Source organism: Petaurus breviceps, unplaced genomic scaffold, assembly GCF_028583685.1.
Source record: "Petaurus breviceps papuanus isolate PSGF00001 unplaced genomic scaffold, PetGlider_PUasm1.0 188, whole genome shotgun sequence".
NCBI classification, from domain to species: domain Eukaryota; kingdom Metazoa; phylum Chordata; class Mammalia; order Diprotodontia; family Petauridae; genus Petaurus; species Petaurus breviceps.
In genome coordinates, this window is record NW_027185804.1 from 30,646,772 (window position 1) to 30,666,311 (window position 19,540).

Genomic DNA, 19,540 nt, shown 5'->3' on the forward strand with positions numbered 1-19,540 from the left:
ATCTATCTATCTATCTATCTATCTATCTATCTATCTATCTATCTATCTATCTATCTATCTATCTATCTATCTATCTATCTATCTATACACCCATTTGTATATTGCATGAGTCAAGCAGTATCCTCATGCTAACACTAGATATACAATAAAAAAGTCATTCCGGTGATATCTGAACCTTGACTAAGGAAGGCTCAAGGCCAAATACTGTCTCCCAAATATATGGCCCGGAACAAATCTCTGTCTCTTTCACCGTCAATTTCCTCATCTGTAAAGTGGACATGACAGTAGTACTTAAGTCACAGCTTTGTTGTGTGAATAAAAAGAAATAATGATGCACTTTCTAAACCTTAAGGCATTATACCAATACTGGCTATCACTATCATCATCATCATCATCATCATCATCATCATCAACCATAATACATACAAAAAATAGACTCTGAACCTCCTCAAGAAAATTATATTGTATTAAAAGGACACCCCTCATGGAGGTGAGGGAAGGAGGTGGCCAGGGAAGAGATTTTTGGCCTGGGAAGTCACAGGAATGGTGATGAGAACTCCAATGAAGTTGTTTGGCCCTATCTTTATAGAAACAGTGCCAGTGAGCTTAATATTAGTTTCATCAAAGATGCATAAAAATCTGCTATGTAAAAAAGTACCATGAGTGTAACTAAGGATAGAAAGGTGAAAAAAAGGGGTTGAAAGCAGTCCCTGGCACTCAAGACTTTTTTTTTTTTTCCTTCTTAGGGTTGTGCCATTCAGAATGGATAAATTCAAAGTTAATTTGAGGAGGAAAAAGAATATTCCTCACTGCTGGGATCAGGGGAAATTTCAGGGAAGGAAGTGGTGACTTAAGCTGATAAGAGAGGTTAAGGATTGTAAGCAGTAAATCTACACAAAGAGAGAGAATATTCTAAGTTTATTTAGAAGTACCATGGAGGGGGGGGAGGGAATGCCAAGCTCAGGGTTCCAGTAAAGCTAGAATCTAGTCTGCATGAAAGTAAGCAGTTTGAAAGGTCTGGGAAAGAAGTCTGGGAGAAGATAGTGCAGGTCTTTTAAAAGTCACTCTGAGGCATTTCAGTGTTTGGTTATAGGGGAAATAGGGAACCTCTGAAGAATTTTGATCAAGGGAATAACATGGTTATACTTGTGACTCAGAAAGATTATTTCATTGGCTACAAAAGGAGAGATTAGAGAAGGAAAACCATTTGGAAGGCTATTTTTGCAATGTATGTGAGAGATGATGGTGTGAGCTAGTGCAGGAAGTACTGGGATGATAGAATTAACAGGATTTAGCAACTGGTTAAAGGTAAAGATAAAGAAGGGAGGCAGGCAAGAATGAAGGAGGGTTTTGAGCCTGTTAGTTAGATTACTGGCAGGGAGGATCATCATTCCTTCAAAAGGAACAGAGAGGTTTTTTAGCAGGAAGGAGTGAAAGGCAATTACAAAAGGAGAGGAATGTCAGCCACCAAAAATGTTTGATGAAATAATGTCTGCATGAGGCGAGTGTAGTTTTTTCACTTTTTTATTTCTTTCCTTCCTTCCTTCTTATCTTCCTCCCTTCTTCCCTTCCTCCTTTCCTCCCTCCTCCCCTCCCTCTCTCTCTTCCTTCCTTCTTCCTTCCTTTCTTCTTCCCTTCCTCCCTCCCTCTCTCCTTCCTTCCATCCTCCTTCCTTCCTTTTTCTTTCTTTTGTCTTTTCTTCCCTTCTTTCTTCCTTCCTTTCCTTTCCTCATTGAATCTCCTAAAACAGCGTTAAGAAAAAGAGTTCCTGACTTTTCCATACAAAATAGAATATGAAAGTACTGAAGTCTGGTGGGAATAATGTAATGTAGCCAGAGCTGGCATTTAATTAGGATTTGAAAGTTTTCAAAGAACTCTATGAATACCCATACCCTTATAGCACCTTGCATACTGTAGTAAGTTAATAAATATTTGTTAAATTGAATTACTAAACTAGTTCATTTGAGCCTTGTTAACACCCCCCCCCAAAGGTTAGCTCTCACAGGCATTATAGCCTTGCAACACTCTCTGTTTCACTGAAAGTAAACTGAAATTAAAAACTCAGGTGACCCACCAAAGGTTCTATAGTTAGTAAGTTTAAGAGGCAAGATTTCCTGCTTCCATATCTTACATGTTATCTAACCTCTCTTTATATGGGAAATGATAGTCCATGAAGACTATGCTAAGCAGAATCCAATTTAATTGCAACCATTTGATGCACCAGACATTTATTAAACGTCCTTACTGTGAACAGAGCACTGGGCAAAGTTTACAGTAATTCTAGATCCTGTTCTCCATGAAGGATCTCTCAGTCTAATACAGATAGGCACCTGCCAAAATATGTGATACAGTTAAGTCAGACACTGGACTTCAAACCTGGAAGATCTGTGTTCAAATTCTGCCTCAAACATGTACTGTTTGACCCTATGACTTCACCCTGTTTGCCTCAGTTTCCTCATCTGTAAAATGACCTAGAGAAGAAAATGGCAAACCACTCCAGTATCTCTGCCAAGAAAACCTCAAATGGGGTCATGAAGAATCAGACACAATTGAAATGACTGACCAACAAAAACAATGAAGCTGATAATATCACAAAGTTGTTATGAGACTCAATTAAGAAAACATGTAAAACACATTATAAATAAACCTTAAAGTACTACATTGGTACTCGCTATTATCGTCAGCAGTTGTATTAAATATTCATAACAAAAAGTACAAGACTCCTGAAAATAAGGTCTTTCCTTATTTGCTTGTACTGTGCCCCCAATATCCTGAAGATCACTTTGTATTTATTTTATGTAAATATGACATTGATTTATCTCATGCACAGCTTTGACCTGTGTGAATCTGGAAAGGTAATTTAACCACCTCTTGCCTCAGTTTACTTATCCAACAAATCAACGGGTTGAATTAGAAAGCCTCTGATGTCCTTTCTAGATGGGGATCTTGAACCCTATTATAATTACTCCCCCTCTTCCCCTCCCCATAAGATCTTTAAGAGCAGAGACTGTCTCAGCTGTCACTTTGGAAGCCAAGCATGTTATCTAATACCTACCCAAAACTTCATAAAAGATTGCTGATTGACATGAAGCTTAAAGTACATTGGAGGGCAGGGGAGAAGCCATTACTTATTTGGGGAATCTGGAAAAAAAACTTCATGGATGAGATTATATTTAAGTTGATCTTGAAAGAATAGAATTGCAACAACCCAGGAATGCTACGAAGGGAAAAAGAAACTTCTTAGAATAAGGAATAATATAAAAAATGACACAAACAGGAAAAAAACATAGAAATCAGTCAAGATAATGGAGTCTCATTTTTAAAAATGGTTGCTTTTATTTAGTCATTTTCAGTTGTGTTTGAGTCTTCATAACCCCATCTGTGATTTTCTTAACAAAGATACTAGGGGTGGCTAGATGGCACAGGGAATAGAGCTCCAATCCAGCCTCAGAGGCTTAACACAAAACTAGCTGTGTGACCTTGGGCAAGTCACTTAACCCCAATTGCTCTACCTTCCCTCACCAAAAAGCAAAAAAAAAAGAGACAAAAAACCAAAGATACTAGAGGGGTTTGTCATTTTCTTCTCCAGTCCATTTTACAGATGAGGAAAATGTGGTAAACAGGGTTAAGTGACTTGTCCAGAGTCACATGGCTAGTAAGTTCCTGAGACTGGATTTCAATTCAGGTCTTCCTGACTCTAGGCTCAGTGATCTATCCACTGTCTATGGCCTTAAATAACAGGCTGAGAAGCATGTCCTCTTTCTGATTAGTAATACAGTCCTCTCACATCTTGCTTTTTCCCTCCTTCTTTGATGAATTCAAGCAATTACTTCTCTTCCATTTCAAAGGAGGACATCAGTTAAATCTCATATTATTTTTGTGACTTTTCAGACACTTTGATAAAAATTGCTTGTATCCCAAACGGCAGACCAGCAGTTGCAAGCCACACCTCATGGATTAGACACTGATTTTGCTAAATAACAGAGAAATAGGAAAAGATGCATAAATTACCATGTGTCAGGCAGCATTGTATTCCTAATTAGCTCTGATCTTAAATGTCTTTCTTAGCATAAAACACTCAGATCCTTAAGTCATCTAAACTAATGACATCTTTATTTAGCAGTTATTACATTTCTTTAAACTGTATAATGAACTGCATGTTACCCTTCTTATCTTTCACATAAGGCTCATGGCCACTGGCCTTCCATAATTTGTGATTGTTCTTCTTTGGAAACTAGATGTACTTTTTAGCTCGAGGCTCAGGGGTAAGAGTCAATGAAGTATCCGTTGATTTACATGGTGTGTATTAGGGTGCAGGGGTTAAACATGGGGAACCCCTTCAGCCTTTGAAAATAGATGTCTATTGTCTCAAATCAGAACACAATCATGTTGGAGCTCGGTTTGTTTAGGTAAAAGAGAACATGATTGTACTAGCCAAGCTCTAGGCTTACTTCTGTCTTTGAATGTAAAGTTCTAAGAGCCAGAATTAGCCTAGGGATGGCCAACTGAGGGCAGCTAGCTGGTGCCATAATGCATGGAGTACCAGGTCTAGAGTCAGGGAGACTCATCTTTCTGAGTTCAAATCTGACCTCAGACACCTCCTAGCAGTGTGACCCTGGGCAAGTTGCTTAATCCTTTTGCCTCAGTTTCCTCATCTGTAAAATAAGATGGAGAATGAAATGACAAACTAGTATCTCAGGCAAGAAAGCCCCAAATAGGGTCACCACGTATTGGACACTACTGAAAAGAGAGAACAACAATAGACATCTATGTGACTAGTTTGCCCTTTCACTGGTTTTCAGTCTTCAAGCCATCTCCCAAGATCTCCTGCTCTTTGAGTTCTTTTACTAGACTGCCTGATCTAGGGAGCTGTGCCATGCTTTGTGCCTAGGATCAGTTAAGAATCAGCAGGGATGACAGCATGTGCTGGTTCCTGCCCCCTCCCCATCCTCCTCTTTTATTTTTTCCAATGATTTTTGGAAGCCTGATCTCAAAATGAATGAATAGTGGATAGACGGATGAAGAAACGAATGAATGAATGAATGAAAGTAGATAGATTTAACCAAAACAAAGAAATGCATATAAATTATTCAATCATGTATCTCATGCTCTCACATTTGATTCATCTCCTGGTCCTCCCTAAAACCAAATTTCATTCTCCACTGCCATTTCTTGGCACCCTCTCTGAGGCAGGCTGACTCTTCTCATACCCCTCAATGCACAAAGTATGTCAAGAAGCAGGCTCGAAGCTGGATTTAGAACTACAAAGTTTCATTATCTTTCTCCATAAAATGTATTGATCGAAGAAGATAATCTCGACATTTCTTTCCACTCACAATATTGTATATTCTAACTTACCTCCTCGATCTATCATTTAACGTTTTACCTCCTTCCCGGCTCTGACACACCAAGTTTGTGTTTCTGTGTACAATCCCAATGATCTGAAAGAGTCTATTTCTCATTACTTGATTAATGATTGCTTCCTGAACTTAGTTCCATTCCAAAAGTAACTAAAATGATTTTAAGAGCAAATTGAGGATCAAATACAGATAAATGAATTCAGCAATTTAAGAAGGGGAGAAACAGGAGGAGGTGTGCTAGAGTCCATTTTTACTAGATTATAAGTACAGAATTTTAAATTTTCCATGTGAGCATTAAACTTTGGAAATTAACAAATACAGATCAGGGTTTGGTTACTTTTCTGTTGACTATCTAGATCTTAGTGAAAGAGAAAATGTTGACAAGACAGAGGAGGAGGAGAAAGAGGAGAGGGGAGGAGGAGTAGGAGGAAGAGGAGAAGAAGAAGAAGAAGAAGAAGAAGAAGAAGAAGAAGAAGAAGAAGGAGAAGGAGAAGGGGGAGGAGGAGGAGGAGGAGAAGAAGGAGAGGGGGGGGAGGAGGAGGAGGAGGAGGAGAATTTACTATTTTGGGACAGCTCCGATGGTTAGGAAATCATTTCTTAAAAAAGCTTTAAGTGAGCCTCTTTTGATTTTCCATTCATTAGTCCTAGTTCTGATCTCTGAAGTCTGTCAGAACAATGCTAATGTATCTTGCACAAGACAAGACACGCCTTAAAATACGGGAAGAAGACTACCATGTTTTTTATTTCCTCCCCACTTCCAAAATTCCATCCTTGAACTATTCTATTCTTCAGATTAAATAAACATCACTGATTTCTTCCAAAAATTCTCACATGGAATGTTATCTATCTTGCCACTTTATACTCTTGGTTATTTCTACTGGTTATACTCCATTATATACTTGTCCTTAAAACAAATCCATCAGGAACCTAATGAAATATTCCTAGTGTATTCACAGTCAGCATTCACCCAAAGTTTTAATGTTTGCAATTTTTAAAAGCATATTATTTCATTTGATCATTGGAGTTGTTTTGACTAGGATAGAGGACACTGGGGTTTCCATGAATTAAACTCTGAATCATTTTTCAACATATAAATTGATCTTTAATGTAATTAATGTTAATACTCTCTCCAAAGGTATAGAACACATTGATCCACATATTTTCCTTCCATAAAAGTTGTGTCAATGATCTTCTAAAAGTCTTCCACACAGGATGTATCTACATCATTCGACAACTTCTTCAAAGTCTTTTAATGTTTTGTTGGTACCATTCCAGGAAAGTATATAAACTCTCCATCTCTTATCCCTTGCTATTACTATATGATCAACACATCTCCTTTTTCTGACCATCTATTTTCTGGATAATGTTTTAAGTCACATCTCATCCATAAATTCTTGGCAATATTCCACGGACTGTTTATGTCCATTCCCCATCTTTCCATTGATTTCTTCTTGTTTCTATTTCTAATTTATCAAACCCTTAAATCTCCAGTCTTTTATATTAACTTGCTTACGCTTTAGTTAAATAACATCTTGCAGTCAAACCACAGAAAAACTGAGCATAATGAAGGTAAGTTACCTACTCACAGAGAGTAAGCAAAACAGTGCCTTGAGCTAGAATTTGATAGCAGTGGTGCTGACTTTCAATTCCTTGCCTGAAATACCAGATAACATTTATTGGCTGTTGCATTATGAAACTGAAATATTTTCTTCCTTGGTTTGCTTTGTAACATCTGTTCTAAAAACACCTCTTTCCCCGCCTTCATCAAAGTCCCTGGAAACGGCAACCTATTTGTCTGCATTTCGCAGGCATTTCAGAACTTTCAATATGTCAAAGTTGGGTATCATTCAAATACATGTCTAGTTACTCTAAAGAAAAAGGAAATCAAAATGCTTTTCAATATGTTAAAGTACAATTCTCCATAGTATTTCCTTTTTCTTGGTGCCTTCTTACTGATGAAAAACTATACATTCCCAAAACATCATTACAATTTCTAAAGCCCTGCATGTCAATAGGGTCTCTTATGCTCCTTCTTTCAGGGACCTAAAAAATTTCCCTGAATATATTCCTAAGAATATATGAATGGATTAGAATAAAATTATACTGATAATAGTCATGTAGGTCATTCATATTATATCTGAAGAGGTTTTCCAGAAACATAGTAGAGAGGTTATGATCTATATTTCAAGAGCTAAATTTTCTATCACTGAAAGAAACCAGAAAATCTAAAAAGTGATTTTTGATTGGGTCTAAATCACTGAGAAAGAAAGCAGGAGTATCAGCTTCTGACAAATATAAAAAGAAGATTCAAAGAGAAATCTTTAGACTAAGCTAAGTCTGGTGTAGTGGATAAAGAACTGGAAATGGATTCAGGGAGACCCATTTTCAAATGATTTTAATAGGTGAGTGACCCTAGATAAGTCATTTAACCTCCTCTATTATTCTACCCATAAAACAAAGGGGCTGGCCTTGACTGTTCCTAAATAACTCCCTAAATTAATTCCAGCTCTATATAACCCTATTATCCAGTAGGTTGGAGGGACAGGACTGAAGGAGGACAGATTGCTGACAAATTCAACCAAAAACAAATAAAAACAAAGGGAAACACCAAGGAGAAAAGAGACAATTGAACAGAAGTCACACAAGAAGATTATATGATATTCTATTTTTTTTAAATAAGCAAAATAGAATAATAAAATTTGAAAGGACATGTATATGCACATTTATGTATGACTATAACCATTCATACACATATGTAACATAGTATAAGATATTACACAGACATACATATAGACAGATTGATATGTAGATAGATAGACAGACAGACAGATAGATAGATAAAAACAATTAAAGCAGTTAAACAACCAAAAATTAGAGAGAGAGAAAAAAGACAGTATTCAAGACATTATAATATGTCATCAAATAGATACATTCAATAAATTAAAGAAAGATCAGTAGTACTAAAAAGTCACAGTTAAATAAGAGAAGAACTTGAAAAGCACATAAGAACAATGTCAGAAATGAAAGAAAAAGAGAAAAAAAAACTAGAGGCAATTGTGGAGAGACTGATATGGATAAATATGGATAAAACAATATATGGATATGGATAAACAATAGAAATCCTAAAAAAACTCACATAAGCAACAACAGTTACTTATCACTTTAAGATTTATATGTGTTTTCTTATTTGATCCTCAAAATAACTATGAGGCAGGTCTATTATATAACTATTATATAGCTATGAGGCTATTACTATTCCCATTTTACTGATGAGAAAATTGAGGCCAAGAGAGATTAAGTGATTTCTCCAGGGTCATTCAGCTGGCTCAGCATCTGGAACAGGATTCAAACTCAGGTTTCCCTAACTCCATTTTCCATACCCTATTCACTATACAATGTTGTCTTCTGATACAATGGCCGTACCAACCAACAGAAAAGGGAATTTCATGAGTTATAGAGAAAATAAAAATATGGGCTAGAAAATTAAATCTATATATTCTCTCTTGTCTACCTTTCTAGTATTCTTATGAGTTACTTTACTCTAGTGTACTCTGTGGCAATATGACTACAAATGACTCTCCATCACTAGACGTGTAGGTAGCCTTTTTAAGGTACTCAATTCACCTGTGTACAAGGCGTATGAATGAGGCTATTCATAACTGTACTCTGAATTATATGGGTACATGTACATGTTCTTTTTCCTTTTGGAATGTAAACGTTTTGTGGTCAGAAACTTTTACTTTTGTCACTGATTTTCTAGCTCACAATATAATGCCTTGCATACAGTAGGCACTAAATAAATGCTTACTTTCGTGATTATCCTACTGAAGAGTGAATAATGCTCCAAAAATGTATCCACCTTTACAGAAGTATAAAGCTTTCAATCTTTAAGAAATATCAGTCCCTGTCTCATCCAGTTCCCTCATTTCCACATCAGGGAAACTGAGACCTACACATATTCAGTGACTTGATCAAGGTCACACAGTTCCTGACTGAGCTAGAATTCTACCCCATGGTTCCTTCCAGTCCAGTACTCTTTGCACTTCACTCTGTTTCCTTGTTTTATTTAGAAATGGCTCAAAGGCTATTTCTAAATAGAACAATTTCAAATCCCAGTATTTCCATTACATTGGATTGCCATCTGTTCCCCCAGACAATTATGGATCTTTAAATAATTCCAATGGCTTTGAAGATTTTCCCAGAGTGAATCCCTTCAGGTTCATTTGGCTACCTTGTCTCATGAACAATTGGAGCTTGGTGAACACAAAATCGCTCAGAAGTGTATTTCTAAGAAGCACACACATGTGTGTCAGGTTATTCAAGCCCTTAATATATGAAGCATCTTCCTAACCTTGTCATCTGTATTTACTTAGTACCAGCAGCAGAAAACCTATGAACAAGACGTATTCTAAAAATTTATTTGTCTATCAGTTATTTGGACTTCTGCCTGCATTTTCCCATGGCAGCACCATGCTATATATGGTGGTAGGTTGAGAGGCTAACACACAAATACCTGTTTAACCCTGGAATGCCCGTGTTCACCATGAAATATAAAAGAACCATGGTCATCTTAGGTTTTCCTAACCAGTCCTTTTTTTTTTTTTTTTGGTCTTTCCATTCATTACATGACCACATTGAAAAGCTGTGGGTGAAAACAAAGAAACAAACCCAGGAGATGATCAAAGAATTATAGGATCATACATTTAGACTATTGGGGACCTATGAGATAATCTCTCTACCTCTTCACTTTACAGACAGGGGAAAGTGAGGCTCACAGGTAGTTAGCATCAGAGGTGGGATTGGAATCTAAATTCTTCAGTTTCTGACCCAAGGATCTTTCTACTCTCATTGTGAAGGTTGGCTAATCCCATTCAGTGGTTGACCAGGAGTCAAGGAAAAGGAAATTCCAAGAGTTCATGGGAAAAGTAGAGTTCTTAGGGGTGATAAAATCATACAGATGTGACAGTCATATTTTAAAAGTCATCATCCACAGGTAGGGAAAGCCAGGAAATTGTGTGCGATCTGCACACTGAGAAGACAAAGTTTCCTGCAGAAATATGATCCAACCTGAAGACCTAAAGAAAGCAATCACCTTTTTAAAAAGCAATAAAGTGTCTCTGGACACTTTCCTGCGTCAATAGTAGAGTTCTTGCAATCTTATTTTTGTTAAATATATTTTAAACCTCAGAAGTTAGCATTTTAAATTTATTGCTTGAGTTTATTGATCAAGACCAGGAGTAGGAAAGCCATGGCCTAGCGGTCACATGTGGCCCTCTACTCCTCAGGTATGTGCCTTTGACTGAATCCAAACTTCACAGAACAATCCCCTTAATAATAGATCTTTTTCCCTATAAAACTTAGACTCAGCCAAAAGGCCACACCCAAGGACCTAGAAGGCTACATGTGGCCTTGAAATCACAGGATCCTCACCCCTGGCCCAGATGTATTGTTTCATCAGTGAGGGAAACTCCCACTATGGGAGCTTTCTTCGCCGAGTGAAGAATGGCAAATTGTTTCTAATTTAGAGTCTTAGAGTTATAACATTATTTGCCATGGGTCACAGGTCTAGCATGGCGTAGAGGAACAACTTGAATGCAAAGCCAACCATACTGCACGGTATCTCATATATGAAATGCAGTGTGATTAAATATAACAATATTCTTACTGAATATTGGAAAGTTTCCAGTCAATGTGATGACATTTTGAAATACTACTTCTCTTAGAATATTTATAATCATGTAAGTTAGGCTTCTAGCACCTTTGCTGAATATGTGATATTTAGAGAATCCAAGACAGGTGGGGTCCCCAGTAATTCTGGCAACCATAAGAAGAGAGTTCAGCAAATTCAGAACAAGTAAGTGACTGTTGATCCAATTCAGGCAGACAGTCCTGACCCTTTCAGGACAAGGAAGAGACACCACAATCTCTTCTCCCAGATGGAAAAGGCTGCTGGATCAGAAGGAACATGGCAAACTCCCCATTAGTTGCAACTCTGGATCAATGTAAAGTTTCCCTGGTTACAGACCATTTGAGTTCAGCTTGAGGCTTCCTTCTGCCTTCAGGCCCTTGACCAGGTCACCCTGACATTTTTCTGGACAGAGTTTAAACTTCCTGGTCTAGCTTTGGCCTGGTCTATTGACATTTCATTTTCACTTCCTCTCAGCCTTGACCATTGTCCTCAGACTCAAACTCAGAATCAGGGAACTCCTATCAGAATCACTTCTGGCTTCAACACTCAGCATCATCCCTATACAGCCCAAATCAACACTGGATTGCCAGGTATTGGGTCAATCAACCTAGGCCTAAAGGATGCAGATTTGCTGGCTTTGTCTCTGTTGACATAGAGGAGATATCTGTGCTAGCAAAATTGATCATTTACAATGCACAGATCAATTACCTAGGACCCAAGCTCTGAAAAAAAAAATAATGCAAAGAAAGATGCTGGATTTAAAATCAAAGTCCCAAGCTGTAATGGGAATGCAAATTTTAAAGATCTTCCCTGCCCCTAGGCTAAAGTGCACTTGGAGCCAGGGGTGGGAGGCTTGTTTTTCAGTAGATACTTTTTGATTGGCCAGTGAGTCAATAAGGTTGTTACATTTTCTGAGCCAGGAGAAGGCTATATAAGCCCTGATGTGTAGCTTTGTTTTGGGACTCACTTTGAGAAGTGTTCTGTGATTTGATCTGAATTCTGGGAAGCCGTTGTTGAGAGTCCCCCAGCTTTGAAAAACCCAGATGCTGATTTGGTTTGGATGTAATGGTTGGACAGTTTGGAAATCTGTCTACTTGATCTGTTTCTGTCTTGATAATTCTGTCTGTATACTTTGAAGTTGGGGTGCTGACCTTTTTGCCCTGAACAAGGTAAACGAAATATGGTCTGACTGATTAAAATAAGCTTGTTAACCCATTTTGAGTTGCTTTCCTTTAACAAAGCAGATCCAAGAACCTGTGTGAGCAGCCACCCTGAGGACGCCGGGGTGCTTGCTGCTACACAAGCTCCAATCCTAGTTAAGGCTTTATGATGTGTCAAATTCTTGTTATCAGTGTAATTCTTTGAATAATTCAGTCAACAAAGACTCATTAAATACCTCTTCAGTGCTAAATCTTGTGTTAGCAACAGGGCACAAAAAGAGAAAAGTAAGAAAAAAAATAAGCTTATGATCTAATGGAGACAATCGGTATACAGGGAACAACATTTCAGTATGAAATGGAGGCAAAAAATAGAAAGCATTTTTGAGCATAGGAATGAAGAGCTGGTAAAGTCACTCACTAACTTAGGGATCCATAAAGGCCTTGGAATTTGAAGTAGACTTGGAAGGAAGCTGGGGATTGATGATTTTAAGAGACAGATATCAGCACGAAATACATTCTAGATATGACAGGGTGAGAGGAAAGAATAGGTTGCTGATCATAGGATCATAGATCTTTATTTTGGAATGAAATTTAGTCCAACCCTTTATTTTACAGAAAAATCAAGTTTTTCCTGAATTCCTAATTTCCTCATCTATGAAATGAAAGATTGGGATGGATGATTTCAAAGCTTACTTCCTGCTCTAACATTTAATGACTCAATTATTTAATTCTTAAGCATAGGTATGGGAGAGCAAGTGGCTGCTGGCACAGGTGCAGCATGGCAGGGAATGGTATGTTACCATTCAGAAATGCCAGGGCAATAGGAATGTGGCTTTGAGTCAAATGGTGACAGAGTGACGGGGATATAGGTCAAAGACACCATTTCAAATGAAGGAGTTAGACTAGATAATGCCCCAGTTTCTTTATAACGTTTCTTTGGAGTACAACTAAGTTATTGGTGTAAGAATAAAAGGAAAAGAGTAGAAAGGGACACTTTGGTTCCTTAAATGTCTTGCCCTAGTTCTGGAGATAGGCTGTTACATACAATTCTGGGTTTAGTATTTCAATTCAGGAAACACTTTTTTTTTTTTAGGAAAACATGAGTACATGTGCATGTCACTGGGGATAGATTGACAAAAATAAAACCATCTTTGCCTTTAAGGAGTTTACATTATACTGAATGAATATAATATATGAACAGTTAATGTGAATGTGAAGCTTACATTAAGGAATTTCAAAGAGTAGAGAATTCTGATACCTAGGTGTCAGGGGATAGGGTGGAAATAAGGAAAAGCCTCAAATGCCTAAGGAGACTGATAGGGGATTTGAAGGAAATGAAGGATCCAATGAGGCAGGTAAATGACCTGTGTGATGTTGGGTGTGTTACTTAAGTTATCTGGGACTCAATTTCTTCATGTTTAAAGTGCAAGATTTGGACTATACAACCTCTGCAGCCCCTAAAATCTCTAAATATATGTACCCACAAAATACTATTACAATTTTTTTTTCCAAACGGGTATGCGACACAGTAACATCCTCATTAATTTTTCTTCATCTTTACTTTTAGAATCCTAGGTCCTATAGATCAGGAAAAAGTCATTTTATGCTGTTTGAGAGTATTTTTCATCTTTATGTCATAGTTTATGGCATGTAGCTGCTCTATGGCATGTAGTAGAGTTTCAGCTGCTCTGGGAAACACCTAATCTAGCTGCACAGTGAAGCTATAGAATGTGACTTTACAGAAATTTGTAATTGCATAGGGAAGGCTTACAGGGACTTAAACCCAGGGTGATGAAACATGAAGGTCCATTACAGCAGTCATACTCCTTCAGCAAATAGAAACAAAAGGGCTTATCACCTTATTATCAAGAAGTTTAAAAAGAAAGCTATTGAATGGTTCATTTGTATTTCAAAGCAACTCCTCCTCACATTATCTCAGTCCTGCCCTTCTCCTAGACCTTCCCCTAAGCAGCAGAAGCCTTGGAGGGGTTAGGATCTCTGTATCTAAACCCCTCCCAAGAATCCTTAATGCCCCCAAATTAGAAGCTGATTGCAGAGCATTTGCCAAAAGAAGGTCAGGTGATATTGTATATAAAAGGGGAAGCTTAGAGAGACCAGATCCAGATGTGAAGCCCAGCTTTGTAGCTTTCTATGTGTCTTTCAGTAAGATACCATGCCTCAGTTTCTTTCCTCATTTGTAAAAAGAGGGGTTTGGACTGTGATTAAAAACAAAAGTATGGGAGAAAGGCCACGGAGGCCAACTTCCTCATTTTCCAGAAGGGTAAATAAGGTCTCAGATAGATTAAGTGACTTGCCTTTTGTCCCACAGCTAGTAAGTGTAAGGTAGGATTAACACTTTGATTGTCCTGAATTCCAGTCTGTCTTCCTATCCACTATACTAGATGATCTCTGTGATTTTTTCCAGCTCTAAATTTTTATCCTGAGGTGAGAATGGCTAGTTAATACCTAGGAGTGTGTGAATATGAAAGTGTGAGCTGTGTGTGTGTATGCCCGTGTATACGTGATCAGATGTGACCTAATTCCCATAAGAATACACCCTCACTTCAGCAGCTGAGTCAGTCTTTAAGGGGTACATCTTAATATCTTTATATCTCCATGAAAAATTTGCTTTTGAAAAGGAGAAAATTTATGAACCAACGGCCTTCCAGTTTGCTTGAACAGGGAAATGCCACGTTCAGATTTCTGGCATTTGTCCTGGCCTTTCTCCGTTCCTAGAATGACCTGATACTCCTCTTCTTCACCTACCCAATTTTGTGTCTTTCTTCAAGAGTCTTGTCTAAAATCTCACCTTCCACAGTAAACCTTCAATCAATCCTTTTAAAGATAGTGCCGTCTCTGGGTCGATTATCATTATTTATTTTTTGGTATCAATTTGGTTTGATCATAGTCATTTGTGTATTATCTCTTCATTAGAATGTAAGCTCCTTTAGGCTAGAACTGTCCCTGCCCCCTCCCCCTTTTATATCCTCAGTGCTTAGAGCACAGCCTGGCATCTAGTTGGCATTTACAAATGCCCATTCACTTTACTTGGCCAAGTGGGATGAGAAAGCCAAAAAAAAGCACAGGGAAGGAGGGGAGATTGAGGAGTTATTTCATCTCCTCTCTTATTAAAATGTCTTTTTTTCTGAAGACACAGAGAGGAACACTTTCTCAACACATGAGAGAGCTAATACCACTTTAAAACCCTGTCCTGAGGCAAATTGGAAGTTTTCAAGATAGGGGATGGGAGAAAGAAAACACATATTACATGAAAACCCTTCACTAGAGTCTCAGAGACAAATGGGACTAACCAACTTTTTTTTTTTTTAATAGAAATCTCCCGTCTCTAAGGCATCTGGGAAGGCAGCATATACATTATTGCTTGACAAAAATGAAATCCTTTCTAGGACTAGTCTGTGCAAGATACAGAGACTCCTTTGCCTTTCTTTTTTATCACTAATACTTAACACCATTCCTCATACAAAATGAATGAATAATAAATAGTATTGACTGTTGCTGGGGATAAGGAGACAGAATAAAACACCAGCAATAACAACAAAATAGCCCTTGTTGTGATGCATCATGGGATAGGAGAAAAAGGACTGGATACGGCTCCAGAAGACCTGAGTTCCACTCCCTTTTAACCTTTGTGACCATGTGCACGTTACGCCAACTCTCTGCCTCAATGTCATCATCTGTAAAATGGCAGTGTCTCTGAGTATCTTTCCATCTCTGAATCTATTATCCTTCAGATTATGTGTGCTACTGGGGGTACCACTTGCACCCATGAAAGTAAATACAAGATAATTAGATTAAAGCAAGTGTGAGCACAAAAAATTAGGTCAAGTGGGTCAGGGGAGAGAAATTGAAAAAAAAAAAAGCTTTCCATTGGGGGTGACTCTTGAACTAAACCTTGAGGGAAGATGAATATTCTTAGAAGCAGTAATGACTAAGAAGAACATGTCAGGTATGGGAAACGGCCTAAGCAAATGAACAATGTTGAGAATCAGAATCTTTAGTTTGAAGAACACAAAGGAATAGCAGTTTTGTTATGATACAGGGAATGTGAAGGAACATATTTTGAAAGATCTACCATATGTGCCTGGAGCCAGCATGGGAAGAACTTTATTGCCAGGCTGAGTTTATATTTTATCTTTGAGGCATTAAGAAGCCACTGTTGATGTTAGGATAGAGGAGTAGCATATCTGTTGCATATACACATGGTTTGTAAATTATCAATACTGAAACAAGCATTTGATAGAGAAGCAAGATGGTATAATAGGGGTGGGGGACCCGTGGCCTCCCGGCTGCACGTGGCCCTCTAGGTTCTCAATTCAGTCACGGGGCCACACTTGAGAACCTAGAGGGTCACCTGTGGCCTCGAGGCTGTGGGTTCCCCACTATTATAAGGGAAGAAGCACTGAGATAGAAATAAGGAGCCCAGGACTCAAGTCTTGATTCTACCATTTGCTGGGCAATTATTTTTAATGGCAAAAAGATAGCTCTTTCTCAGAGACACATCTAACATCAGAGTGTTGCTTAGGTGGAGAGGGTAATCGCGATGATAGATGATACAGAAAAGAGAAAAACAAGTCCTGTTTTTCTTCTATTTACTTTACCATGAATGATCTTCAGACAAAACAGGACAAAACAAATATATATATATATATTTAATGGGAAATGTTTGACTAGCTTCCATGATAAGTGAAGAGATGGTAACGAAGCACCTCTCTGTTCTGAGTTCAGGTCACAAAACACTGATGAGCTACATCCAGAAATGCCAAAATGAGTTACTGATGTGATTGTTGAGTCAATATCAGTGAAATTTTCCAAAGAAAACAATAACAACAACAACAAGAAGTTATCTAGGCTTCAAGTTTGGTCAACATCTCAATTTTCCCAAAAGATGGACTCTTCAAACCATAGTGCACTAAGCCTACCATGAATTCCGTGCACAATTCTTGAATGCTTAATTCCATAAATACTGTGTGAGCAATTAGAAAGTAAAGCAAAGATCATTAAGAGACAGCATGGTTTTATTAACAGGCAGTGTCAGCTTAGCTCCCAACCTGGAGTTAAGAAAACCCGAGTTCAAATACAACATCAGACACTTTCTAGCTCTGTGACCCTGGGTAAGTCACTTGACCCTCTTTGTCTCAGTTTCCCCATCTGAAAAATTAGTAGGAGAAGGGAATGTTAAAATACTCTAATAGATTTGCCGAGAAAACTCCAAAAGAAGTCATGAAAAGTTGGACATGACTGAAGAATGACTAAACAATAAACATCAAACAATTATCACGACATGGAAAAGGGCATAGGTCATGTTTGGCAAATTCACAAATAAAGCAGTTGGAAGGAGTACCTAAACATTGGCAGGATAATCAGCAGCAGCTGCATTTATACAGTACTCTATGGTTTGTGAAGAGTTTTACATGTCTTATCTTATCCTAACAACAACCCTTATTGGCAGCTCTTATCATTATGATCCCAGTTTTTCAGATAAGGAAATTGAGAAAGAAAGGTTAATTGACTTGTCTAGGTGATGAAGATAGTAACTATCTGAAGCAGGATTCCTTCCCAAGTCTTCCTGATTACAAATCTAGAGATCTATCCATTGTGACACCTACCTGAATAATAAAAAAAAATATGTTGCTACTGATGGATCAGATTGACTAAGATGAAATTTAATAGGAAGAAACATAAGATATTTCACTTGTTTTAAACAATAAATTGAACAATTAAATAATAAACAAGTATAGAACACAGATAGGAAAGAACTTCACATTTGAAAAAAATCTGGTGGCTTTTGTTAGCTTCAAGCTCCAAATAAATCAATATTGAGATATTACATCCAAGAAAATTGATCCAATATAAGGCTTCATGAATGGAAGCAGAATGTGCTGAATAGGGAAGGCTTTCTTCTCATTCTCCTTTATTATGGTCAGACCATATCTAGACTTATGTTTTCAGTTTTCAGATACCACTGATTAGACAGAACAAAAAATCCATCGAAGATAGTCCAGAAAAGGGCAACCAGGATGATAGGGGATTGGGAAGCCATATTAAACAAACCCATTTTAAAAGGCCTGGGCATGTTTAGATTGGAGAAGAGAAAGGTTGGCAGGGGAAGGGGAGAAAAGGGAGGAGACGGGATCTGTCTTCAAGTATTTGAATGAGTTTCATCTTGAAGAAGTGCTGGAGTTACTTGGCATAATTCTGCTGAGGAGAACTACTTAATAGAACTTCTCTGGGAAGAAGGAGGGAGGGAGGTGGAGAGGGAAAGGAAAAGGGAGATGGAGAGAGAGAGACAGAGAGAGAGACAGAGAAGAGAGGGACAGAGAAAGAGCAGAGAGCCAATCAATTAAAGATGTTCAATAATTGAGAGGACTGCTTCTTGAGTTAATGAGTTCTTCATCACTTTGATTTCTTTTTTTCTTTATTTTTAAATTTTAATCTTAAATACTAAAACTTAAATATACAATAAGAAAAGAAACATACAATGAACTTAAATATTAAAACAAAAACAAAATAAGAAAATAAAAAAAAACATGTCAAGTGCAAGGCAGAAAGTGAGAGGATTCAAAATGTATAGCAATAAATTCCCATTTCATAAAAGCAAGGAAGTCTATGTAATTTTGAACTCTTTACTAAGAAGTTAGTAGGAACACTTATTGGGAAATTATAGAGGGAATTTCTACTCAGATACATAATGAACTAGCTAGCCCCTGAGCTTCTTTCTAGTTCAGAGATTCCAAGTTTTACCCTTTCTAAGGCTCAGTTTCCTCATTTATAAAATGGGATTAATAATACTTGCATGACCTAACTCAGTGGGTTGTGAGAAGTGTGATTTGTAATTTGTTAGGTGCTGTATTAATGTGAGCCCACTTTAAATTCAGTGGATCCATGATCTCATTTTTTTGGGCACCCTTCAAAATGGTACACATGCCAATCCCTCCACCTCTTTCTCTATGTTATTGCTGTCTATGACTTCCTCCAAACCCTTTCATAGGGGTGCACACCATGAGTGGTGGCAATCTTCTTTTATATTGTTTGATGACTTCATGACCACCAAGGAAGCACAATGGCTATCCTTCATTGGCTCAATGACTAGTCAAATTCAATTTTTAATCATAAATTTATCTGATGATAAATTTGATGTTGAGAGGCAGCTGGGGTAGTGGATAAAGTGCTGGGGAAAAAAAAACATGGGCTCAGAATGCATTTTTGACACTAGCTTTGTGACCATCAAAAAGTCAATTAACCTCTCTGCCACCTGTGCTATTCCCTCACATCTAAGTGACAGACATGTTACAATCAGTGCAGGGATTTCG